The sequence below is a fragment of the Chlorocebus sabaeus genome, chromosome 11 (assembly GCF_047675955.1).
Source record: "Chlorocebus sabaeus isolate Y175 chromosome 11, mChlSab1.0.hap1, whole genome shotgun sequence".
Classification (NCBI taxonomy): Eukaryota; Metazoa; Chordata; class Mammalia; order Primates; family Cercopithecidae; genus Chlorocebus; species Chlorocebus sabaeus.
Genome location: NC_132914.1, coordinates 47,965,936 through 47,993,544, shown reverse-complemented (window position 1 = coordinate 47,993,544; position 27,609 = coordinate 47,965,936). Strand labels below are relative to the sequence as shown.

Genomic DNA, 27,609 nt, shown 5'->3' with positions numbered 1-27,609 from the left:
GAGACATCTACTGAGGGAACGCCACATGCAGGGTAACCTATTTTCTGGAGTACTATCCTGTATTGATATCGTATGCTCTTTAACGTTCCCAAGCTACCTGCCACTTTCGCTGGAGTCTTGATACTTGATACTGTTAATGCAAAATAAGTAGCAGGCCATTAGTCTGGAGTTGTTTTTGTACCCAGAAAGCAACCCAAAATTTAGAGGTATTCCTTGTACCTTTTTTTTTTTTTTTTTTTTGAGACGGAATCTCGTTCTGTCATCCAGGCTGGAGTGTGGTGGCAAGATCTCTGCTCACTGCAATCTCCACTTTCCGGATTTAAGTGATTCTCGTGCCTCAGCCTCCCGAGTAGCTGGGATTACAGGCACTTGCCACCACGTCTGGCTAATTTTTGTATTTTTAGTGGAGCCGGGGTTTCACCATCTTGGCTAGGCTGGTCTCGGACTCCTAACCTCAGGCGATCCGCCTGCCTCAGATTCCCAAAGTGCTGAGATTACAGGTTTGAGCCACCGCCCTGGACCCCTTGTGCCTGATTAAGAATGGAATTTTAACCAATCACAAACAGACAACCAGCCAAGTGGTTATATAATTAGGGATCTCCTGTGTGACCATACCCAAATAAGGCAAACACTTAGCTGTAGCCAATCAAATTTCTTTACTTTCGTGTTCAGCCTAAAAATTCTGATGCCTGGGCAGCTAGAGCAGCGGTGTCTGAGCCTCTTCTGGTTTTGACTGCTGTCCGATTCAAAATCTAAGTTTGTTTTGTCTGAAATTTTTATTTCTACAATACCTATCCAGAAATCAGTCTAGCCTGGATATTTGAAGGAAGAAGGGAATAACTGGCTGGCATATTAATCATCTGTTGGAAATCTCTCTTCTCCTTACACATTTTCATCAACTTCTTTGGGAAGTGTAATTGCAAGCGTTTTCCCACGAGCAGCCCCGACTAATACGCATCAAGCTGCATGAATTCCGAAAAGCCTCAGAAAACCTGTGGTCTGAAACCCTACTATGCTTGAGGTACAGGAAAGAAGGATACTATCAAAACGCATCATGCAGTTGGTACGGAACTGACAAGATTTTGGTGGCAGGATGGCCAAGTGCTAGGTCAATTGACAGTCTCCAAACCATTAGCACAGCTCCTATTCTGAGTGGAGGAGTAAAAACAGCTGTTGGAGAACTTGGATGTCATCCGCCTTGTCAAACCATTTTCAGGATTTATGTACAGCTCTTTCCACTACACCACACAGCCTCCTCTAAAACACCCTCCCTGCACAGAACTTACCCCCAAAGAACCAGGAACCTAGCTGGCCTACAGCTGAGCTTAGGAAAAACCTGAGTGGCTCCAGAGTCAAACTGCGGTAACTTTGAGTTAGAGGAGTTAAGGCCAAAGTAGAGCCGCACAGACCCCCTGTCGTGCAAGTGCGTGTCTCCTTCAGAGAAAGGCGTGCGGAGGTAGACGAGACCCGGGGTAGCAGCCAGCCTCTCCCACCGCCAACGCCCCGCGCCGCCGGAGCGACTGGAGCAGACGCGAGCGCCGGGCACGCCGCCGGTGGCGCGCACGCTCAGCCCGAGGCCGCACGGGAGGCGGGCTGGCGTGCGCGCCGCCGCGGTGGTGGGCGGGGTCCGGGGCGGGGCCGCAGGAGCAGTAGGTGTAGCAGCTTGGTCGCGACAGGTGCGCTAGGTAGAGCGCCGGGACCTGTGACAGGGCTGGTAGCAGCGCAGAGGAAGGGCGGCTTTTAGCCAGGTAAGGGCCTTCTCTCTCCACAGCCGGAGAGTGCGCGAAGACCCCGGCTTCTCTCCACACCCTCTTTCTCCTTCGACTTCTGGGGCGGGGGGAGTGCAAGGAGTGTGAGTCCCTTCCCCTCGACATAAGGGGTCGAGGGACGCTGATCCTCCGTTCTTTCTTCACTTCTGGGGCCTGCGCTGGGGTGGGGAGTGCTTACGTCGGGCTGAGCCTTTGCTGCCAAGGGCGGGAGCTGCAAATACCCCGTCCTCTCCCACCGAGAACACTCCATTCTAACTGTATACTTTCTGGTGTGGTGGAGGAAGGTGGCAATTCATTAAATCTCCAAATACCCTCCTTCCAGGGAAATACTCTAATACTCAACTGCTCTTTTTCCTTCGTTTTCAGCCATTCCCTCTCTTTTCGATTTTTTCTCCCCTTCCGTTATGCCAGCTGAACTCTGTTTAAGACACTTACACCCTTTTGAGGAGTGTTGAGAATATAGCAGTCCTTGAGGCCGATGTGTCATCCCCGAATCGCTATCGTGTATATATCGCTGGCACTTGCCCCCAACATATGTAGATGTTAATGTAAGGTAATTGTACACCCCTGGCTACATATACAAAAGCTTGAAGTTGTAGCTGCTAGGAACGAACCATCTGGCACCCTTCCTTGCCTCCTTACTGATGCTTGCAAGAACGGTTTAGCTGATCCTGGTGAGAGATATTGGAACTACTGTTGTCTTGCACCTAATTCCAGCCTTCAAAAGTCTGCCTTGGCCGGGCGCAGTGGCTCACGCCTATAATCCCAACACTTTGGGAAACTGAGGCGGGAGGATCGCTTGAGCCCAGGTGTTGGAGATCAGCCAAGGCAACTTAGCAGGACCCTTGTCTCTACAAAAAAAAAAAAAAAAAAAAAAAAAAAAAAATCTAATCCGTTCAGATCTGCCTAATCCAGATGGTTCAACTGACTTGACTTTTCAGGTTAGTCAAAGGTACTTAGGGAATTAGCAGTTTTCAAGACAATGCCCATTTTGGGGAGAAGTTTTCTTTTGCAGTAAGTATTCTTTTGCTCTTGATTTAAATGGTTTAACAGAGTACCTTTTATCTGCTTAGTTACCAATACTATTCACAAATGCTAAATATTTCCGGAGCCATGAAATAACACCAATCCTTTCTTCTGAGGTATGATGTAGACACAAAAGAACAGACCCCCAACAAACATGTTCTGAGTTCCTGTAGAGATACAGCCTGGATGCAGGATGATCACGATTTAGATAGACCTTCAAAAAATTGTAGCGTTGGCGTGAAAGAAGGCAAAAAAAAGTGCGTGTTCATTTATGTTTTCTTGTTTTGCATTGATAGAACAACATATAATGTACTAAGTCATGAGTTTAGGAACTTATTTCATTCTTTGGACAAAATATTGAGTGCCTTTCATGTGAATCCTACTGTGGATCCAAAGTGCCAAATGTCTTTACCCTAAAAGAACTTAAAATCAAATGGGTTAGACAGATCCACATATAATTTATGGTGTTAGTGAAGTCATTTCTATACTAGAGGTCAACCCAGGGTACTGTAGGAGCATAGGGAATATAGCTGTTTTGTTTTGTTTTTTAATTCTCTCTTCTGCTTTTCCTCAAAAAACAAAAACCTCTGAGTAATAATGAGTGATTCTCTTCAATCTATGTATTTGTATCACTTTCATATTTCTTACCCTGCCTTCCTCCAATCCCATGGCCTATGGAAAATGGGATTAGATCCTGTTGTTAATGTGGCATTTAGTAAACAGTTGAATCTGTTTCCACTGTTCTATATTGGGTTGGGAAGTGTTATCAGTTAGTCCCTGGGAAGAGAACAGTATATTGGCAACATTAGCAAAGGAGTGCCATTTTGTAAAAATTACCTCATTGTATAACTTTAACTTGGTACACTCAAGCTTTGTTCCAGGCTCTGGTTAAAGGTGGGGCTAAATTTCAACCTAATAATTCTAAGAGAAAGCTTCAGAAGCCAAAACAATTCACATCTTGGTGACAGGGGATCCTTTTTCCTGCTAAGGTGCCCTCAAAATGTTTTTCTCTTTCTTTTTTCTTTGGTGGGGAAGACAGGGTAGATAGGTGGGTGGGGAAGAATGTTTTTAAGTATAATTTTGACTACTGTTTCTTCAGGTTTCAAATTCTTGTATTTTCTCTGGTATTTTTCATCAGTTAACTGCAATTAACTTAGAGCCCCTGTACCAAAAAAATTTATCAAAGACATACACACACAGACACAAAAGAATATTGAGAGTGTGGGAGTTCATTAGACCTCTTTGGCATAATAGGCCACCTAACCACAAATTGGAAGAATTTGTTATTATTTAAATTGACAGTGAAACTAGTTTCAGGCATTGTTAATTCTATACACTACTAGATAGATGACTTTTAAATTAGAATTGTACCCTTTCCGCAGATAGGAAAATGTATACCTTGAGTCCTAAGTCAATAATTTCCATTAGAAAAGGCAATTGTTTTTTAAGTTTGCTATTGTCTTTCGCTGTATGTTTTTTGGATACAAAATTAAGCTACTTCATTTTAGATTGCATACGGTAATCTCCAGGTGAGCTTACTTAACACAGCCTCTTCAGGTTATTAGCAAACCAGTGGTTGTAAATGAAGTAGTTTCTACTTAATGATTGTGGAGTTAATATTCTATGGTGGATGATACTCTTGGTAGGACCATACTCATGAGTTTATTCTGAAGCTGGGTGCAGAGTCCTCAAGACTCAAATTATTGTGCTACTGAAGACCTCTTTTCATAAAAAGGATGGAGTTTGACCTAACAAGCAATCCATTATTCAACATGTCAGATGATTTTTTGACATATGAAAATTTTCTAGAGAATTCCCGTGTCCACTCATAAGAAGTTAACAAGATACCATGAAAATTTTACATTCTTTGGATTTTCTTTTAAATAATTTCTTAATACTACTACCCTGAAACTAAGAACTTTCATCTTTAGGGGAAAAAAAGATGCAACTTTTTTGTACTTCTGATAGCAAGTGTGGATCTATTTTCCCCCTTACTTATTCTGTAACAGAGCTTATGTTATGGAAAACTTTACCATCCTTCAAATATGTTTTGTCTTGCACAGAGTATTGCCATTTTTTGTTTCATTACCCATAACTTAGTCCCAATATCCATTTTACTTAGTTTTAGATTTCGACAATCTTTTTTCTTTTTCCATAAACTGAAATTCAAGCTAATGCCCCGGGACTTATTTATTTCATAGTCAGTTTTACTAAACAGGTAACGTTTGCTCAGATTTGGCTTCTGAGCAAAAATTTGGCTTCCAGCGCTACGGGAAAGCTGTCTGTCCATGCATAGTATCCAGTGGTTTCTCTCTAATGGCCTCTCCCTGTCCTTTTCCTTACCCCTTGGCAATAATTGACCAAGTGAACAACTTGTCTAGTTCTTCCTTTCATTTGCTTTTCTTGACATGACTACTATCTGGTTCTACATTTTCTAATCCAACCACTTACTCCCATACTCCCGTTAACTCAGTCTTTTTTCTCTGAAATGCCGGGTTCGCCATAGCCCTGCTCAGCGTCCTGTTCTCACTATACTTTCTCCCTGTGTAATCTGATTTATTTCCATGACTTCCACTATCACCTCCATGTAAGTGGCCTGAAAATTTATCTTTTAAAAAAACTTTTTCATATTGTATATATAATTCTTATTTTATTTTCATATATACCAACACATTTGAAAATAAAAATTATATTTATATTATTGTAAAATAAAAATTGTATATGTTTATTATAGAAAATGTGGAAAAAACAGGCCGGTGTGATGGCTCATGCCTGTAATCCCAGCACTTTGGGAGGCTGAGGCAGGTGGATCACTTTAGGTCAGGAGTTCGAGACCAGCCTGGCCAACATAATGAAACCCCATCTCTACTGAAAATACAAAAATTAGCTGGGCGAGGTGGTGCATGCACCTGTAGTCCCAGCTACTAAGGAGGCTGAGGCGAGAGAATTGCTTGAACCCAAGAGGCAGAGGTTGCAGAGAGCCAGGCTCACACCACTGCACTCCAGCCTGGGTGACAAAGCAAGATTCCATCTCAAAAAAAAGAAAAGAAAAGAAAAGAAAAATAAGAAAACGTGGTAAAAACAAATTGTAAAGAAGACAAAATAACTCATGTTCCATAATCTGTTCCAGAGAGATTTACCATTTGATATATTTCAGTGGTTTTGTTTTCTTTGATACACACACACACACACACACACACACAAATGCAAAGGTAATTGAACTCATACTGTTACAGTAGATATTTTGCTTTATATTATTTTTCATAGCATCAAAATTTTTTGAAAACATTTTAATGGTTATTTAATCTCCATTGTAATCTATTTAATAATTTATTGTATTGAGGTTGCATAATTGAATTGTGTTTTGGTTTTACATTAAATGCAAAAAAATTGAGAACAAATTTATGCATAAATCTTTGTGCAAATCACTCATTATTTCCTTAGATTAGATTCCCAGAAGTTGAATTACCAGGTCAAGGGGTGTGAAAACTTAAAAATACTAAACCTGTTCCCAAATTGCTTTTCGTAAAGATTAGACTAATTAACATTCTCAACTGCAGTGATTGTGAGTGCCCGTCTTAGTGCAGCCTTGGTAACGTTGAATATTATTATTATTATTATTATTATTATTGAGATGGAGTCTCACTCTGTTGCCCAGGCTGGAGTGCAGTGGCGCCAGCTTGGCTTACTGCAACCTCGGCCGCCCTGGTTCCAGTGATTATCCTGCCTCAGCCTCCCGCATAGCTGGGATTACAGGCGCCCGCCACCATGCGCGGCTAATTTTTTTGTGTTTTTAGTAGAGAGGGGGTTTCACCGAGTTAGCCAGGATGATCTCCATCTCCTGACCTCGTGATCCGCCTGCCTCAGCCTCCCAAAGTGCTGGGATTACAGGCGTGAGCCACCGCGCCCAGCCCGCCTGGCTAATTTTTGTATTTTTTAGTAGAGACAGGGTTTCACCATGTTGATCAGGCTGACCTCAAACCCCTGACCTCAGGAGATCCGCCCACCTCGGCCTCCCAAAGTGCTGGGATTACAGCGTGAATAACTGCGCCCGACCTGAGTATCTTTTCTAATTTGATAGGCAGAAGTGAATTAATTTGTATTTCTTTGCTAGTGAGAGAGAACATTTTTCATACATTCATTTCTGTTTCTTCTGTGAAGTATGTTTGGGTTAATCCCATTCCCATTTTTATTTGGGTATTAACATTTTAATTATGTTGGTTTTTTTGTTTGGTGTTCTTTTATTTGGAGCGTTTTGTGGGGCAAGCACAGGCTTTTATTAGACCAAATAGAGTGAGGGGAGTGATAAAGTGGAAAGTATATAGAAGTTGAAATTGTGGTGTTATAAATGCCCATTGTTTTGAGGGGCCAAGCTTGTGATCAGTGAAGCAGTACTGCAGAATGGAAAGGGTGCTGTTTGAGAGTCAGGATTCCCAACTTCATGTTGTCATCGGCCAATCAGGTGATCTTGGACAAGTCATTCATTCATTGACTCAGAGCCTTGTCTGTAAAATGAAAGGATTGGGCTTTTGATCCCCAAGACTGGACAACCTCTGCCCTGAAAGGATGCCTTTGGAGCTACTGCTGTTCACTAGGCATTCTGGAATTACCTTCTGTCTCATCTCTAACCTTACACCTCATTTTAGATACATAGAGCCTGAGGAAAGACTGGATGCAGTAAAGGCAATTTCCACCAGAGTAGCAAGGGAAGCTTGGGGACAGTTTAATTTGTTTGTGCTCTTTAACTTTCAGGAAAATAGAAGTATAAAAAAAAATTGAATGGGGTTCTTGCTGTGGGGGTTGAGGGAAGGAAAGAAAAAAAAAAGAAGTCAAGAAGATTGGTATTTTTGTAGGCCTTCCCATAGACTGACACTTGGAAACTGGTAAGATAAAATCATAGGAGCCCTGCTGATCTATGCCACAAAACTCCATTGTCTACAATGTATGTGAAAAATGCCTCATTTTGTGACTAGAGGGTATACATCTCCAAGGCAAGTTATTTAACAACTTCTTCTACTTCATACAGAACCATTCTTAGTGTTTTTCTTTGTGATTTGTATAAACTCTCGTATTTTAAGAATATTAATTTTTTGTCCTGTGGTCAAATATTTAACCAGTTAGTTTGCCTTTTAATTTTGTATGTAGTATATTATTACTTAATATTTTTTTTTGGAGACAGGATGTCACTCTGTCACCCAGACTGGAATGCAGTGGCACGATCTCGGCTCACTCTAGCCTCCACCTCCAGGGTTCAAGTGATTCTGATGCCTCAGCCTCCCAAGTAGCTGGGATTACAGGCACACGCCACCATGCCCAGCTAATTTTTGTAGTTTTAGTATAGAGACAGGGTTTCTCCATATTGGCCAGGCTGGTCTTGAACTCCTGACCTCAGGTAATCTGCCCGCCTCGGCCTTCCAAAGTGTTACAATTACAGGCGTGAGCCACCACACCCAGCCTGGATTTTTAAATTTGAGATTTCTTCTGGTGCTGTGATGTTTAGAAGGCCTCCACCATCCAGAGATTGGTTAAATACTCACTTTCATTTCCTTATGATTTTTACCATTTTACTCTTTATATTTAATTCTTTAATTTGTATTGAACTTACTTTAGAGTTACCAAACCGGTATGTTTAATGCCTTTGTACATCTGAGCTCCTGATCTGTATTTCCAGCTACCTGTTAGGCTATGTGGATAGTCCCTGTGCGCCATGCATCTGCATACACCCAGTTTCACTAAGAAGAAAGCTTGAGGTTGTCCTTACCACTTTAATACTTTTCTCCACCCATATTTAGATCAATCCCCAGGTTAGGTTGATTATGCCCCAGGAGTGATAAGGGCTCTTTAATCAGTCTTCTATCTTCCCTCTTTTTTTTTTTTTGCCAGAGTCCTTGAGCAATCTTTAGAGTTGGCTTCAGTTTTTCCCTTGCAGTTCAGAGTTGTCATTAAAAAAAAAAGCACTGATTTTCAAAATACTGTTCCTCTAATTGGCTGTGGTAGAATTACCTAGCGTTGGTTAAAAAGCTAGAGTCTCAGGTTCCACTAGACCTGCAGATCAGTGTGTCTGAGGGATAGGCCTGGGAACCTGAAGTTTTAACAAGTACCTTAAGAGATTTATATACAAACTTAAGGGGAGACAATGCCTAAGTAAATTCAGTCTAACTTTCTGACATGCTCTTCAAGACACCCACACCCCGACTCTGACAGCCTATTCTTTTAGGCTTATCTCCCACAACACTACCCACCCACCTGGCACTGTGACCCTACAATAATTCTCTGTTTCCTGGACCTGCCCAGTTCTTTCCTGCCTCTGTGCCTTTGCTCATGCAGTTCCCACAGCCTCATGCTCCTCCCCTTCCCCACACTCTTGTTGAAATCCTTTTCCTTAAGAGCCCAAATCAAATGCTACCTTTAAAAAAATTTTTTTAATAAAAAAAGCCTTTTCTAATTTCTTCTACTTGTATCAGTGGCTCCCTCCCCAGTCTTAACACTTGATTTTTGCTTCATTTCTTACCTTACTTAATGTTGTCACTATTTATAAGTTATTGCTTTCTTGTAAGATTATAAGCCTTGTAGGTATGAGAATCTTTCCCTTCCTTTTCATTTTGTAGTCATTATGCACATATAAGCAATTTAGAACTCATTTATTTTATTTTGTTATTTTGAGACACGGTTTCATTCTGTCCCAGGCTGGAGTGCAAAGGTGTGATCTCAGCTCACTGCAACCCCCACCTCATGGGTTCAAGTGATTCTCATGCCTCAGGCCTCCAGAGTAGCTGGACTACAGGCATGCACCACCATGCCTGGCTAATTTTTTTTTTTTTTAATTATTATTATTAGAGACAGGGTTTCACCATGTTAGCCAGGCTGGTCTCAAACTCCTGGCCTCAAGTGATCTGTCCACCCCAGCTTCCCAAAGTGCTGGGATTATAGGCACAAGCCACCGCACCTGGCCAAAGTACTCATTTAGTACATGAAATATATCTGATCTTGCAAACACACTTTTATATAATAATGTTTGGCTTTGTATCACACATAGAATAAAATTAAAATCTTTTAGCATTGCTTATAAATCCTTATTTAATCTGACTACTACTCACCTCTGTGTCATCTCATACTTCTCGCTCATTCCCTAGATATATTATTCCCTCCTCAGGGCCTTTGCATTTGCTTTCCTCTGCCTGGAAAACTACCCCATCTATTCTCTTCACCCTACTGGCTGCATATGTTCTCCCCATCACTCAGGTTTCAGTTCAAATGTCATTCACTCAATGAGGCCTTCCCTGATCACTGCCTAAAGAAGCTGTTCGTGTCCCTGTTCCTACCACAACTCCAGTTACTCTTTTTCTTTGAGAGAGAGTCTTGCTCTGTCACCCAGGCTGGAGTGTAGTGGCGCGATCTCGGTTCACTGCAAGCTTCGCCTCCCGGGTTCACGGCATTCTCCTGCCTCAGCTTCCCGAGTAGCTGGGACTACAGGCGCCCGCCACCATGCCCGGCTAATTTTTATTTATTTATTTTATTTTTTTATTTTTAGTAGAGGCGGGGTTTCACCATGTTAGCCAGGATGGTCTTGATCTCTTGACCTCGTGATCTGCCTGCCTCAGCCTCCCAAAGTGCTGGGATTACAGGCGTGAGCCACCATGCCCGGCCTTGTCTGTCGTTTTTAACATTACGTCTTCAGCACTTGGAACACTGCCGAAGACTTGGTAAATGCTCAATAAATATTTGTTGAATGAATGAATAAGCCTTGGATAAGCCTTTGGACAAGTCTTGTTTTGGTTTGCAATCCAAAGTGTTGCATTGTTTTTACTGGACAATAGCTGATGTCGGTCCATCTGGGTTCAAATCAGGTAGTAGTCTCTGAGGAGTTCGGAAGGTAGCAGGACAAAAGTTTGGATACTGTGACAACCAGGATTCAGTTCCATCTGAGTGCAAGTTTTCCAAGGTGTTTCCAGGATCCAGGCCACTATTTTACTACCACTATAGCCATCTACTTCCCAGGTTGTTACTCTGGATTATACTAGTTTATCAACTCCCATTACATTTTTAAAAGCCAGTGTGGCAAAACTAAAACCCAATTACTGGAATCCACAAACAACCAGAAGTTGTTTTTTTTTTCTGTTTTCATTCTCTAGGAGAAAAATTAGGAAGCTATCTAGAATCTTCAAGAAAAGATGAAATGATTTTCATTATACTTACTATTAACACATGCTCTGAAATAGGACAGTGTACTGATTAGAAAGATTTTCAGCAACAGCTTTAAACAAAAAGTTTCTTATTAACATCTAGTTGAACCAGACATTAAAACAAATTAGTTCTAGTTTCTATTTCTCTTCATTGGTTAGTCTTTTTTAATAAATAATGCTTTGTGTAGTAGCTGATACTTTTCAAAGTACTTTTGCTTTTATCCTTTCATTTAGTCCTCATAACCATCCTGTGTGAATCAATATCTGTTTTTGAGATGAATAAATTGAGACCCAAAGACATTGATGATCTTTCCCATGCCAACTGAAAGACCACTACCCAGCAAATGCCTCTCAGTAACTGTTTTCTACAGTCCCGGATTGGATGTAGCTTTTAGAAGCTAAACGTTAAAATTCAATTGAAACAGTAACATTAATATGTTTATAACCAGGCCAGGTGCAGTGGCTCAGGCCTAATCCCAGCACTTTGGGAGGCCAAGGCTGGCGGATCACTTGAGGTCAGGAGTTCAAGACCAGCCTGGCTAACATGGCAAAAGCCTGTCTCTAGTAAAATTACAAAAATTAGCCTGGGAGATAGAGTAAGACTCTGTCTTATAAAAAGGTTTATAACCAGTTCTTAATAAGATGCCTAGCATTGGTCCAGATAAGTAGCCAAATTTTATCACTTGTGTGGCTGTGTGATTTGGTACATCTTTATGTGACTAGCCTCAGTGATACTTGTCCTTGATTAAGGCATTGTTATGTGGTAGCTTCTCAGATTTTTCTTCTCAGATTTTTAAAGAAAGGAAGAATTAAAGAATTTGCCTAGAGAAGAGTCATTTTTCAGTAAACTCATTTTAATTCTCCTGCTTGAAGGGATTGGTTAAACTGATCTGAACTGACTCTTCAGATTGAGTAAGTCCTGAAAAAAAGCACATCATCTAAAATTTCAGATAAGAATGGAAGCCAGGCCCTTCCTGGAAATGGCCAGAAGTGAAACTAAGAAGCCCTGCATTTAGAGAAAACTTGATTAATTATTAAGGACAAAGGGCTACTATAAGAAGGTTATATCTTTAACAGAAGGAGCCTTCCTAAAATAAGTGTATATGTTTCTTTTGCTTTGAGATTGTAAAGACTCCTTAATTAACAACTTTGCCTTAATTAAGCATGTAATTGGCAAGACTTGTGAGCATGTAGTTTCTAGGCAGATATTCAATTATGTAGGTGGGCCTTTGTTGAGATGTGTGGCAACTGAGTACTAGTGTAACTCATTCATGTGACAGATATTTATTGAGCCCCTACATGTTCCAGGCACTGGTATTCAGGGCATCTGATGTTAAAGTATGGAAGGGTACAAAGGCTAAAGGAGAAATATGCTGTTCAGAGAAAGTCTGTGCTTTGTTGTAATGGTCTTGGTCAATTGTAAATTTCCACATTATTTTTCTAATTAGCTATGTTTTTCTCTACTCTTTACCTTGAATTTGAAGTTAGTGACTTAATGATCTGTTTTTCTACTTACCGAAAGAGATTTTTCTTACTATGTGTGGAAAAAAACTACTGGGAAAAAAAAAAAAAAAAAGAACACCTCACTTTGTTGGATTATGTTTGACCTTAGAATAAGTTAATGATCAGCTGGGACGGGGCGGGAAGGAACCAAATGAACAAATAACAAATTTTATTAATTGGGAGAGAGGTGGAGTTAGACTTGGATTTGATCTAGTAATTTTTTAATTTAAAGGGGTAAAAAAGAAGATTAGGAAAGTTCTTGGGTGGTTGTTCATGACCTACAAATTTTAGACCAAAGTCAGTTGTTTTTGTTTTTCAAGATGGAGTCTTGCTCTGTCGCTGAGGCTGGAGTGCAGTGGCGTAGTCACGGCTCACTGCAGCCTCATATTCCTGAGCTCAAGCGATCCTCCCACCTTGGCCTCCCAAAGTGCTGAGATTACAGGTGTGAGCCACTGCACCTGGCCCAAAGTCAGTTTTTAAAGGCTGTAACTGGGATTACTCTTTTACCTGTCTAAATAAGATATGTGAAGATTACCACAATTATGTAAAAAACTAATCTGAGATTCATAAGCACAAGATTAAGATATTCACATGAATGAATAAGGTAATAGAAACCCTGTGGGAAGGTTATAGTTATATTCTCTTCAACATAGGGTTCTTTTTTTTTTTTGAGATAGGGTCTCATTCTGTTGCCCAGGCTGGAGCATAGTGGCATGATCTTGGTTCGCTGCAACCTCCACCGCCAAGGCTGAAGCAATCCTCCCACCTCAGCCTTCTGAGTAGCTGGGATTATAGGCACAAGCCACCACACCTGGCTAACTTTTTTTTTTTTTTTTGTATTTTTTGTAGAGATGGGATTTTGCCATTTTTCCCAGGCTGGTCTCAAACTCATGAACTCAAGGAGTCTATCCTCCTTGGCCTCCCAAAGTGCTGGGATTACAGGCGTGAGCCACTGTGCCTGGCCCAACTTAAGAGTACTTACAGAGGTGTTGATGTGTTGATAATGCCTAAAATTTCATCTTTCCTTTTTTTTTTTTTTTTTTGACGGAGTGTTGCTCTTGTTGCCCAGGCTGGAGTGCAATGGTGTGATCTCGGTTCACTGCAACCTCTGCCTCCCAGGTTCAAGCAATTCTCCTGCTTCAGCCTCCTGAGTAGTTGGGATTACAGACATGCGCCACCACACCCAGCTAATATTTTGTATTTTTAGTAGAGACGGGGTTTCTCCATGTCAGTTAGGCTGGTCTAGAACTCATGATCTCAGGTGATCCTCCCGCCTCGGCCTCCCAGAATGCTGGGATTACAGGCATGAGCCACCGCGCCCAGCCCTAAAATTTTATCCTTAAGAGATACAACTTTTACAGATTTAGACTTTATGGTGCAGAGAAATGGTGTCAGGTCTTTGATCAGATCTGGTGTTCCTGGTAGTAACTATCAGTTTCTCAGAGGTTACATTAGAGATATTCTCTTTTTATCGGTGACTTAACAGAAATAAGCTGACCCTGAAATAATCATGTACACTAGAACTGCTTTTCTGGTTTATTTTCCATGCTGGAGATCATTTTGTTTCCAGGCCAGCCTCCTAAAAAATGAAAAGAGCTAACATTTATTTAACTTCTTTGGGCCTCAGTTTCTTCATCTGAATATTATTCAGTAATACACTTCCATAAGGTGAGACAGTAATACTTCTGAGTGTGTTACTATGAAGATTAAATAAGTTATATATGCAAAACAATTAAGACAGTATCTGACACGTGGTAAATGGTCAATAAATGTTAGATATCTTTATTACCACCACTGCTATCATTATTTATTAAGTACTTATTTTAGCAGTGTACTAAGAGAACATTTTAGTGATGATGAAACTAGGGCTTAGAGTAATTTTCCTCATGTTACCCAGTAAGTGTGTGGTAGACTCAATATGTAGACCTGAGCCCAAAGGAGCCTTGGGCAGAGTTGGCTTAGATGTGGAACAGGCTGGAGCATCTGGCCCAGCCTTTAATAATCCTAGTTGCAAGACTCTTAAAGGATAAGACTGGTCCAGACAGCCCCTAAGTACCGGGAAGATGTGGTTTGTAATATGTCATTAGAACATGGACATTACGGTCTATGGGACTGTTTCAAATCCTAGTTCTATCAGTTATTAGCTGTGTGAACTTTTCTAGAGCCTTAATTTCTTCCTCTGTAAAAGGAGAATAATAAATATTTGCTGGCCAGGTGTGGTGGCTCATGCCTATAATCCCAGCACTTTGGGAGGCCGAGGTGGGAGGATTGCTTGAGCCCAGGAGTTCGAGACCAGCCTGGGCAACATAGCAAGACCATGTCTCCTACAATAATAATAATAGCTTCATGGCAGTGTAAGAATTAAGTGAATAAGACTAAATGGAATGGAATGAGATAACATGTAAAGCACCTGGCATATGGCTAGTACTCAATAACCAATCCTCAGGCTTATGCTCAAGGGGTTCAAACTCGTACCTGATTCTGACATTATCTGTCTAGATGGTGAGCAGTTAGGGTCTGGGTCTGCAAAAATTAATGTGTTTGGACTCCATATGAGAGGTTCAGATTCCATAGGTGATCCTGATACTCCGAGTGCCACCCTTATCTGAAAGCACTAGACTGGGTGGTGGAGGGTAGCAGCAGTGATCCTCTCTCAATGCCTGAGCTGTCAGTGTCAGTCAGGCTTTTTACAAGGCTGTGCTCTGCTTAGAATATTAATGAGCAGTCAGGGGTGGGTGTCCTGCAAAAAGGAACTCTACAGAAACGAGGCTCTCATCTGTATAGTCAAGCAGCATTTTTGTTTGGAAAGAATATTAATGAGATCTGGATAAGAATCAGACACCAGGAAAGGACAGCTGTTGTGAGAGGCAAATCCAATTGTACAAGGAGTTACACATGATATTCAGAAAGTCCTTGTGTAATTTTTTAAAAAGTAATTAAGTTGTAGAGATAATAAACAATTTATAAATGATGTTAAAAAAAATAAATGTGGCCGGGCACGGTGGCTTACACCTGTAACCCCAGCAGTTAGGGAGGCAGAGGTGAGAGATAGCTTGAGGCCAGGAGTTTGAGGCCAGCCTGGGCAACATACTGAGACCTCTTTCTTCACAAAAGAAAAAAATAGGCGGGCTGGGTGTGGTGGCTCATGCCTGTAATCCCAGCACTTTGGGAGGCCGAGGCAGGCAGATCACAAGGTCAAGAGATCAAGACCATCCTGGCCAACATGGTGAAACCCCATCTTTACTAAAAATACAAAAAGTAGCTGGGCATGATACCTGTAATCCCAACTACTCAGGAGGCTGAAGCAGGAGAATTGCTTGAACCCAGGAAGTGGAGGTTGCAGTGAGCCAAAATTGTACCACTGCACTCCAGCCTGGCGACAGAGTGAGACTCCATCTCAAAAAAAAAAAAAAAAAGAAAAAAGAAAAAAGTAAATGTGGCTGGGGGGCACGGTGATTTTAACACCTGTAATCATCCCAGAACTTTGGGAGGCTGAGGCAGGCGGATCATCTGAGGTCAGGAGTTCGAGACCAACCTGGCCAACATGGTGAAACCCTCTCTCTAAAAAAAAAATACAAAAATTAGCTGGGCGTGGTGGCACACATTTGTAATCCCAGCTATTCAGGAAGCTAAGGCAGGAGAATCACTGGAACCCAGGAGGCAGAGGTTGCAGTGAGCCGAGATCACACCACTGCACTTCAGCCTGGGTGACAGAGTGAGATTCTGTCTCAGAATAAAAAAAAGTAAATGTATTGAGTGGCCAACACATATTTGAAAATATGTTCAACCTCACTCATGATTAAAGGAGTGAAGACTGAAACAATAATGTACCATTTTGACACATCTTCTATCAGATTGGAAAAAATAAAAATTATGCTTATTACTGACAAGAATGTGGAGAAAGATTCAAATATAAATGGATGTGACTTTTTTGAGGGAAGTCTCAGAATATCTGTTTAAAAATTTAATGCATAGGCCTTTTAAACTAGAAATGCTTCTTCTAGGAATTTATGCTGTAGATGCACCCCACCCCAGGTAGGCAGTAGTACAAGCATGTATGTTGCATTCTTATTCATAACAACGAAGAAGCAAAAGCAACCTACATGTTCATCCACAGGGGCCGCGTTAAATAGGTTTTAAACTGTTACAGAATGAAATATTATGAGGTTCTGAAAGGTTGAGATAGATCTGTGTGCCTCGAGATGGGAAGATGTCCAAGAGGAAAGACATAATTGCTGAACAACACATTAACATGAAACTATCGTATTTCTAAAACATGTTTGTATTTATACATGTTGTGTGTCAATTTCTCTGTGCCTCAGTTTTCTCATCTGTAAAATAGGCATCGTGATGGTACCTACCTCATGACTTGTTGCAAGGGTAAACTGAGATAACATATGTAGAGTGCTTAGTACAGTGACTGACACATAGTGCTATCTGGTGGCAATTATTATTATTGTATAGGTAATATCAGAAAGTTTATACTCCAGACTTTGACAGAGGTTACCTTTGAGAAGTAGAATTGGTTTGGGGGAAGGGCAGACAAGAGCTGGCAGGGACTTCTCCTTCTTACATTGTGTATTTCCATATAATTGTTTATATGGAGCAGGCCCATCTTTGACCAGTCACTGACCAAGGAGCCTAGACAGTGAAGGAAGTGGCAGCTCTGGTTCAGTGGGCTTGTTGAGACCTGCGGAAGAAGGTTCCCAATGGGAAGGAGGAGGGTAAGGAAGGATGGTGCTGTATGGAGATGGGAAGGATGTTCGTGGATTCCACCATGGCTACTGAAGTTTTTTTTTGGAAACCACTTGACCTAATTAAAGATTTAAAAAATTTACATTGTACAAGAACCTTACAAAGGCCAGCATGTATTTGGACTTATCCTTTTCGTAATTCACTAAGTTATATTTATGCGAAATATATTAATTTGACTTTTGAATAAAAACTACAGTAAATAATTGGTCAAAGTGCTCAAAATATTTTAAAAATGGGTAGTTTTTCCAATAATTATGAAATAAAAATGTTGATATTTTAAAGAAACAATTTCTCTTCAACTAATGTTACTGCTTCCATTATATAGTGATGAGCAAATTTTTTTTTTTTTTGGAGACGGAATTTTGTTCTTATTTCCCAGGCTGGAGTGCAATGGCATGATCTTGGCTCACTGCAACCTCTACCTTCCCAGTTCAAGCGATTTTCCTGCCTCCGCCTCCCAAGTAGCTGGGATTACAGGCATGCGCCACCACGCCCGGCTAATTTTGTATTTTTAGTAGAGATGGGGTTTCTCTATGTTAGTCAGACTGGTCTCGAACTCCTGACCTCAGGTGATCCACCCGCCTTGGCCTCCCAAAGTGCTGGGATTACAGGCATGAGCCACCGCCATGACCAGCAATGTTTTAAATAATGAGAGCAACTTTCAAACTAAAGGGTCAAACAGCTGAAGCAAATGTAACTTTTTTTTTTTTTTTTTTTTTTTTTTGAGACTGGTCTCACTCTGCTGCCCAGGCTGGAATGCAGTAGCACCATCACAGCTCACTGCAGCCTCTATCTCCTAGGCTCAGGCAATCTTCCCACTTCAGCCTGCCAAGTAGCTGGAACCACAGGCACCCACCACCACACCTGGCTAATTATTAAAAATTTTTTATAGAAGTGGAGTCTTACCATCATGCCCAGGCTGATTTTGAACTCTGGGCTCAAGTGATCCTCCCACCTCAGCCTCCCAAAGTGTTGAGATTAACAAGTGTGAGCCACTGTGCCTGGCCATGAATTATTTTTAATCACAGCCTTATTGACATAAACCTTCTTAAGTCAACATGACACATAAAATAAGCTAAACTCATGAGTTCTATTAACTGAACCTTTAGAATAATGTTTATTGAATGTGGCTTAGACTCTGAAGCATGCGAAGACTGACAAGATCTGCCTCTGACCTCAAGCAATGTGCCGGGCACTGTTTTACATTTACTGTCTCCTTTAGTTTAAAACAACCCTGTAAGGCAGATTTATCGTTTTCCTTTTGCATAGATGGAAAGTAAAGTACAGAGAGGTTGCCATGCATCTGGTAAGTACTGGAATGGGAATTGGAACCAGCTGGTATTTGCATTCTACTGCCCTGCCTCCAGGGAGTCATGGGGTAAGGGTGGGCAAGGTGAGCCCTGTGGGGGGCCGCATGAGAATTCTCAGGGACTCAGTGATCATCTGTCATCTAGTCTAATGACTTTCAAGCCATCATTTAAAAATTATAAAGTTTTATTGAAAAAGTATTTATATACCATACAATTCACCTAAAGTGTGCAGTTCAGTGGTTTTAATATGGTCACACAGTTGTGCAGCCATCACCATAATCAATTTTACAACATTTTATCACCTTCCAGAGAAAACTCATACCCATCAGCAGTCAGTTACTTGTCTTCCTACTGCCAGTCCCAGGCAACCACTAATTCTCTTTCTGTCTCTATAGATTTGCCTGTTCTGGACCTTTCATATAAATGGAATCATACAGTAAATGGTCTTTTGTGACTGGCTCCTGTCACTTAGCTTAATATTTTCAAGGTTTGTCCATGTTGTAGCATATGTCAGCACTACATTACTCTTTATAACCGAATAATGTTCCCTTGTATGAGTATACCACATTTTGTTCATCCTTTCATCAGTTGACGAACATTTGTGTAGAAGTTTCTCTGTGGACATGTGTTGTCATTTCTCTTGAGTATATGTATACACACACATAGGAATGGAATTGCTGGATCCCATGGTAACTCTGTGTTTAATGTTTTGAGGAACCACCAGACTGTTTTCCAAAGTGGCTGCACCATTTTACGTTTCCACTAGCAGTGTATAATGGTTCCAGTTTCTCCACATCCTCACTGACACTTGTCAAACTATATTTTTACTACAATAAGAAATATTTTATGTTCCTATTCAGTTTATACACATACAAATAACTGAAACAAAAACTTCAAAAAAAATCTACCTGTACTATGTTTGATGCACTTTAACATTTTCAATTGCATTCTGTTCTTTTTCATCAAAACAAACGTGTTGGTTCTGACCGCTAAAGTTGCTTTCACAACTCACTAATTGTGACCTGCAGCTAGAAAAGCACTAGGCTATTTTAACCCCTTCATTTTGCACAAGAAGAAAGAAAGACCCAGAGAAGTGGCTTGTTCATGGTCATACCACTAATTAGTGGCAGATTCAAGATGAGAGCACAAGCCTGTTGGCTCCCTACTTTAACTTTGGGCAATTATAGTTGACCTCTTATTCAGTAGATAAATATAAAAGAGTTTCTATTTTTTAACCTTCTTATCTTTCTCAAGCAGCATTTTAAATTCAGCAACAAACCTGGCTAGAGAAAAAAAAGAATGAGAATAACTCAATTTTATTATCATGAGTCATTGCTTTAACATAATGATTTTGTGCCATCTGGACAGAGAAGTACTAGGTGAACCTAGATGATGGGCATCAAATTAGGCAGATTGAATTAATCAGTACAGTGTCTCAGATTCATTTTTGTCCGAACTTCCGTGTACTTTTAAAGAGCAGCCATTTTCCTTACACTGTCAAATTTGAATGGCAACATAAAATTGAAGTGGGCAATATAAAAATGTTTTCTGTTGCTGTCTTTCCATTTTTCTTAGAATATATGTAGGTCTTAGACCCTTTACTTATTTATTTTTGAGTCAGAATCTTGCTCTGTTGCCCAGGCTGGAGTGCAATGGTGTGATCATGGCTCACTGCAGCCTCAACCTCCTGGGCTCAAGTGATCCTCCTGTTTCAGCTTAGTAGCTAGGATCACAGGTATGCACCACCATACCCAGCAATTTTTATTTTATTTTATTTTATTTTATTTTTTGACAGAGAACAGGTCTTGACATGTTGCCTACGCTGGTCTGGAACTTCTGGCCTCAAGCGGTCCTCTCTCCTCAGCCTCCCAAAGTGCTAAGATTACAGGCATGAGCCACTGTGTCCACCTTAAACCCTTTAATTCAGTGTTTTCCAGCATTTGATGAGGGAACCTCTGACACTAGAGTTACTTCGAGGTTCTTATTAAAATGTGGGTTTTTTGAGCCTTTCTCCAGACCTAATGAATCAGAATCATGGGATGGGACCTGAAAATCAGTATTGTATACACGTTTCCTAAGTGATTCTATGTACGCTCAAATTTGTGACCAACTGAATTTAGTGTTTTTCCCCCTTTATTTCTCATCTTCCTTTTGGTTTCTAAAATTACTATTTGACTTTGTTACCTGTAGAGCCAAATAGTTATTCATTAGCATTTATAAGAAAACACCTAAATTATCTCAGCAGAGGGAGTTAACTAAAACAATATTGATGGGGTTCAGTTTTATTCTACCTTAGTAGAATACTGGAGACCATTTTTTGATGACTATCTCCACTGGTTTCCCGTACCTTGGAAAGATTTATTTTGGAATAAACGTATACAATCTACTCTATTGTTTGATTTCTTTTCCCCAAAAACACTAGTCTCTAAAAATAGCTGAATCTAAAAAATTATTTCAGATCCCTGGGATCCCTCTCTTCATTAACAAATACTTGAGTGCCCACCATGTGTCAGGCAGTGTTCTGGGAGTTAAAATACAGTATGATTTTTAAAAATTACAGTGTGGTACAGGCACAGTGGCTCACACCTGTAATCCCAACACTTTGGGAGGTTGAGCTTGGAGGATTGCTTGAGCCCAGGAGTTCGAGGCTGCAATAATTATGATCACACCACTGCACTCCAGCCTGGGAGACAAGAGTGAGACCTTGTCTCAGAAAAAAAATTACAATCTGATCAGGTAGGGATAGGTCTCATACTTTGAGAACTTACAAGGAACCTTTTAGCCCAAGCTTGAGAGGTCAGGGAAGGCATGTGGAACAAAGTGTCCCCCAAGCTGGGACCCATAGCAGAAGGCCAGGGAGGCTCAAGCGTTTTCAGACAGAGGGTAGCAGTGTGCTCAGGGGGAGCAGTGTGCTCAGAGAATGGCTTGTATCAAGAGATAGCTTGAGCCTACCTAAAGATGTGAGGAAAAGCTTGTGCAAAGTCCATATGTGCAAAGCTTTGTCCAATTTTATTCAAGATGTATTTATAGAGTTCCTTCTGTTTAGAAAGCAATATACTAGATGTCAGAAAGGCAAAAGACAAAATAAAGCAGGGAGAGGGGTAAAATAGCATTTATTGATAAGTAAATAAGTAAATAAATGACTTCTTAAGCTCTTATTGGGTGCTAGGTAGAGTTGTACGTACTTGACACTTAAGAACTTGTTTAATTCTTGCCGCAATGAAGTAGTTTCTTTTATCCTCAATTTATAGATGAGGAAACTCAGTTTAACAACTTGCCCAAGATCACTCAGCTAGTTAGTGGTGGGAGATCTCAACAGCTAGATTCTAATCCATGCCCCATCCCCTTAGCCTCTTGCTGTTTTCTTTCCACTATGTGTCCCTGTGTAGGCATTTTATATAGAATTTTTGACTAGCTAAGGTAGGTGATGGTATATGCCTCAGAGAAGTAAAGAAATTTGCACATGTCACCACAATTAGAGGCCCAGTGAGAGCCTGTAAGTTCTCTTTTTAACTTCAAACTTCATTTACATTTTGTTATACTATGTTTTGTGTTATTTGAAGTAAGCAAAAATTCATTTACCAATTATTTGGAAAAAAATGATTTGTAATTAAACAAACTTAATTTGAGGAGTAGAGGTTAAGAAAGGATAATACATATGATTCGGGTTATGTTATGTTGCATATTGGACATATGAAACTATCCCGCATGGAGTAGAAATTCTAGGACTGGGCTGGGCGCGGTGGCTTATGCCTATAATCCCAGCACTTTGGGAGGCCAAAGCAGGTGGCTCACTAGAGGTCAGGAGTTTGAGACCAGCCTGGCCAACATGGTGAAACCTCATCTCCACTAAAAATACAAAAACTTAGCCAGGTGTGGTGGTGAGCACCTGTAATCCCAGCTACTCAGGAGGCTGAGGCAGGAGAATCACTTGAACCCAGGAGGTGGAGGTTGCAGTGAGCCAAGATTGTGCCATTGCACTCCAGTCTGGGCAACAAGAGTGAAACTCCATCCAAAAAAAATAAAATATTAAAATATTTTTAAAAAATTAAAAATTAAAAAAATAGGAATGGAAGTCAGGAAAGTTAGGCCTTAGGATCCAGCTTTGGGAATCATGTGGAATAAGTGACTTTTGATGAGTTGAGAGTAAGTGAGTTCACTCAGAGATGGGAAACTAACCCTTTATAGATTCCTGGAAGTAAGAGTGGAGGTAGGAAAAGAGGATTCTGCAAGATAAGAGAAAAGTGGAATTGCTTCTCAATTACACAACCTCATTTGTGTTGCTCTTGCTCTGAGTCTTAGTGTTTTTGAAGGCACAAAATATCCTTAAAAGGCGATAAAGAGATTAACTATTATTGAAGTGAGTCTGTCCTGATGTAAACATTTACATTCTTGTTGACCCCTGGGAATTTGGTCAATGTTACAATTGTCCTATTGTCTAGATTCATGTTTCTACACATACCTGAAGCTCTTCCAAGAACAGTAGCAGTGATTATCCTAACATGCCTGCAGACTTGTCTATCATCATGTTTCTGAATAATAAAGCAGTGAACTTTTAATGTATAATATTTGATGTTATTTAGTGGTTCCAGTTTTTTATATTGTGAGTTTATATGAGAGTTTGAATAAGCTAAAATTACTGGGTAATTCACAGTTCTGAAAAATATATGCTTTCTCATAACTAGTCTTGTGACTCCAGGATAAGCATTCAGTTTCTGTATTAATTGTGTTTCAGATAAAATTTAAAGCTATGTGCAATTTTATGGAAGGCATATTTATAGAGTTCTTTCCATTTAGAAAGCAATGTATTAAATACTAGATGTCAGAAGGGTAAAAGACAAAGTAGATCTGTCCTCTGACTTCAAGTATCTTGCTATTGAGTAGGAATTATAAAATTATTATAAGGCAGAGGAAGTGACTTATGCTGATTAGGAATAGGGCTAGGGCAGTTTGGAAAAGGGCTATGTGTGGTCTTTCACTTGAGTCTTTTAAGGTGAATAGGTTGAGTAGGGGATAACTTTTCAAATGGAGTGAAAAAAATATATGGTGTATCACGGGAGGAGAAGCTGGTTATGGCATAATTTTAGAGATTCTAGATCTCTTTTCAGAAATCAAAGTTCTGTGGGGTTAGGCTTTTTACTATCAGAGAAAGAAGTTACAAATAAGCCAAGAGGGAATACTAGACTGAACCTTGTGATGCTGGATTGGAGTCAGAAGTGTCATATGAATTTATAGTTTATAAAATATGTATAGGGCCAGGCGCGGTGACTCATACCTGTAATCCCAGCACTTTGGGACGCTGAGGTGGGTAGATCACGAGGTCAAGAGATCGAGACCATCCTGACCAATGTGGTGAAACCCTGTCTGTACTAAAAATACAAAAATTAGTCAGGTGTGGTGGTGCATGCCTGTAGTCCCAGCTACTCAGAAGGCTGAGGCAGGAGAATTGCCTGAACCCGGGAGGTGGAGGCAGTGAGCTGAGGTCGCACCATTGCACTCCAGCCTGGCAACAGAGTGAGACTCTGTCTCAGGAAAAAAAAAAAAAAAAAAAAAAAGGTATAGGTAGGTATAGAGCTAAACAAAGACATGTGTGCATATAGGCCAAGTGCGGTGGCTCACACCTATAATCCCAGCACTTTGGGAGGCTGAGGTGTGAGGATCACTTGGGCCCAGGAGTTTGACACAAGCCTGGACAATATGGGGAGACTCTGTCTCTATAAAAAAATTTAAAATATTAGCCAGGCGCGGTGGCATGTGTCTAGTCCCAGCTACTCAGCAGGCTGAGGTGGGAGGATAATTTGTGCTCAGGAGGTGGGTTGCAGCGAGCTGTGATTGCACCACTGCAGTCCAGCCTGGGTGACAGTGGATTCTGTCACACACACACACACACAAAGTGTGTATACATGGGTCAGTATACACGCATATAATTCTTGGTTTTGTCCACTAAGAGAGACTGGAAGCAGTGACATCTCAGTGGCAATGAGCATAACTAGTAGTGTCCAGATGTTAACTTCTCCCATAAAAGAAAACAGGTCTCCTTGGGGAAATAGTTGATTCCAGAGCTAAGGCATGGTAAATACAAGATGAGCCTGGAACATCTTGTAGTGCTAGAAAGTAAGGACGTGCTAAAAACAAAACAAACAAAAAACAGGGCAAGTTGAGAGAACACAGGAGCCAAGCCGAAAAACTCCAAATGGCCAGAGCTGGAACAATTTGAGCAACAAAATAAGGATAGTATTGGATTATAACACAGGGAATAAAATATCTATGAAAAGATACTGGTATAAATAAATGGTTGGGCTGGATGTGGTGGCTCATGCCTGTAATCCTAGCACTTTGGGGGGCCGAAGCAGGAAGATCATCTTGTGGCATACTGCCAAGGTTACTACTTGAGACCATCACTATGACAGTTACTACTGTTACTACTTGAGACCTTCATTATGAGACTGAACTAAGCAGAAATGAAAACTTAAAACAAAAGTAACTATTTTAAAGGAAGCGGCCAGAGGAAGAAAAAGAGAGTTCCCTGCTTCTAGTGAGCAAAGGCAGCCCACTGAGCTTCCACAGCCCTTCATATTTATTGGTAGAAAGAGCAGGGAGGAGGAGGTAATCATTGGACAACTGCTTAATTGATCACAGGTTCATATTACTGTTAACAGGCATCAGTTATGCCTAATCACAAGAAACACTGCCGTGGTGACTGCCCTCAGCATTCCCTCTGGGTGGCAGATGCAGTTTGTCAGTTTGCGAACATTCTGCATTCATGAGAACAGTTTGCTGTTTACTCATATAGCCTTCAGTGGTATACTGAATTGATCACGACCCTCCCTCTTTCCGCCTTCAACATCATCTGAGCTCAGGAATTTGAGACCAGCCTGGACAACATAGGGAGACTTCATCTCTATTATAATAAAAATAATAATAGTAAATAAATGGTTGAATAAATGAGGGAGAACAAATATTCCTTGTAGAAGAATTTCAATTAATAAATGCAGAAAGGATGAGAGTAACAGAAAATCACCATTAGAATACCAGTAATAATTGCCATAAGCAAGACCCATCCATGAGTGCTAAAATTAATGGGAAAAAGTTTAAGGAGAAACAGAATCAAAGTTCTCCCTCACAATATTTATGAAGTACAAGGGGAAAACAAATAATAACTTTACAGAGGAGAAACCTGATATACCACATTAACCATGTGATCAAGGCTAATGTCATGAATGATAAAACATCACATCAACATCATGTACCCTCTGATGTGATGCACTGTGAAGGGCACATCAGCTCTGGATTATTCCTTTCAAACATTTATAATCTCAATCTAATCCAAGAAAACATCATGTTTTTTAAAAAAGCTTTTTGTTTTTTGAGTATTGCAAGATATTCCAGGCTGATCTTGTATTTGCCCTTCCCCAGCTCTGGAATCAACCACTTCTCCAATGAGTCTTGATTCTATTTTATTGGAGAAACCAAGAAACCCAAATTGAGGAACATTCTACATAATATCTGACCAATAGTTTCAACAATATCAAGGTCATGAAAGACAAGGAAAAGCAGAGTAACTGTCATAGATTGGGGGAGACTTAGGAAGACACAACAGCTAAATGCAGTGTATGATCCTGAAACAGAAACAAGACGTTAATAAAAAAACTGGTGGAATTTCAATGAAGTCTATAGTTAATAGTATTGTACCAGTGCTCATTTCTTAGTTTTGCTAACTGTAGTATGGTAATATAAGATAAAGCTAGGTGAAATGTATATGGGAACTCTTGTACTATTTTTGCAAGTCTTATGTATGAAATTGTTTCAAAATAAAAGATGAGTGCTCACTCAGTCATACATACACTAAAGTTGAAATGATACAGAGAAGATTAGCATGGTCCCTGTGTGAGGTTAACACACAAATTTGTGAAGCAGTCCATGTTTAAAAAAATAACGTTAAAGGCCGGGCGCGGTGGCTCAAGCCTGTAATCCCAGCACTTTGGGAGGCCGAGACGGGTGGATCACGAGGTCAGGAGATCGAGACCATCCTGGCTAACACGGTGAAACCCCGTCTGTACTAAAAAATACAAAAAACTAGCTGGGCGAGGTGGCGGACGCCTGTAGTCCCAGCTACTCGGGAGGCTGAGGCAGGAGAATGGCGTAAACCTGGGAGGCGGAGCTCGCAGTGAGCTGAGACCCGGCCACTGCACTCCAGCCCTGGCGACAGAGCAAGACTGTCTCAAAAAAAAAAAAAAAAAAAAAGTTAAAAAAAAAAAGGTTAAAGAACTATTAACTTCCAGCCAGGCACTGTGGCTCACGCCTGTAATCCCAGCACTTTGGAAGGCTGAGGCGGGTGGATCACAAGGTCAGGAGTTCAAGACCAGTCTGACCAACATGGTGAAACCCCCATCTCTACTAAAAATAAAAAAAAAAATTAGCCGAGTGGTGGCACGTGCCTGTAATCCCAGCTACCCAGGAGGCTGAGGCAGGAGAATTGCTTGAACCTGGGAGGCGGAGGTTGCAGTGAGCCGAGATCACGCCACTGCACTCCAGCCTGTCGACAGAGCGAGACTCTGTCTAAAAATAAATAAATAACACTATTAACTTCCAAAAAATGTTCAAGAATGTGAATTTAGTCACTATTTTTGTACAGAAATATAAACTTAGAAATAAATGTAATTTTCTGAAAAAAAACATTATGTAGCAACGTATTTCATGTTGCTTTTATTTAAAATTCCCCTTTGCAACTTGAAGTTTTTTAGGTTTTTTTTTTTTCCTTTAATTGCTCCCTTTTACCTGATGACATTCAAATTGGGAAGAGTTGTTGGTAGAAAAACTTTAAAACTCTACAATCTATTTCTTAAAAATAATGTTTTTCTTTAATTTTTTTGAGACGGAGTCTCGCTCAGTCGCCCAGGCTGGAGTACAGTGGCGCAGTCTTGGCTCACTGCAAGCTCTGCCTCCCGGGTTCATGTCATTCTCCTGCCTCAGCCTCCCAAGTAGCTGGGACTACAGGTGCCTGCCGCCGAGCCCGGCTAATTTTTTGTATTTTTAGTAGAGACAGGGTTTCACCGTGTTAGC

At 40.7% G+C, this 27,609-nt stretch overlaps 1 protein-coding gene and 1 non-coding gene across 3 annotated transcripts in view; both read left to right on the top strand.

Annotated features, from left to right (window-relative positions):
* The first annotated feature begins 1,629 nt into the window (after positions 1–1,629).
* Positions 1,630–27,609, top strand: part of LIMA1 (LIM domain and actin binding 1) — a 104,037-nt gene continuing 78,057 nt past the window's right edge. For both annotated transcript variants that reach the window (XM_008003217.3, XM_008003216.3), the window contains exon 1: positions 1,630–1,748. The gene's annotated coding sequence lies outside the window, so the exon portion shown is untranslated. The remainder of the gene's footprint in view (positions 1,749–27,609) is intronic.
* LOC119623962 (U6 spliceosomal RNA) lies at positions 26,367–26,474 on the top strand. The gene has a single exon (XR_005240064.1). It is a non-coding gene; the product is annotated as a U6 spliceosomal RNA (small nuclear RNA).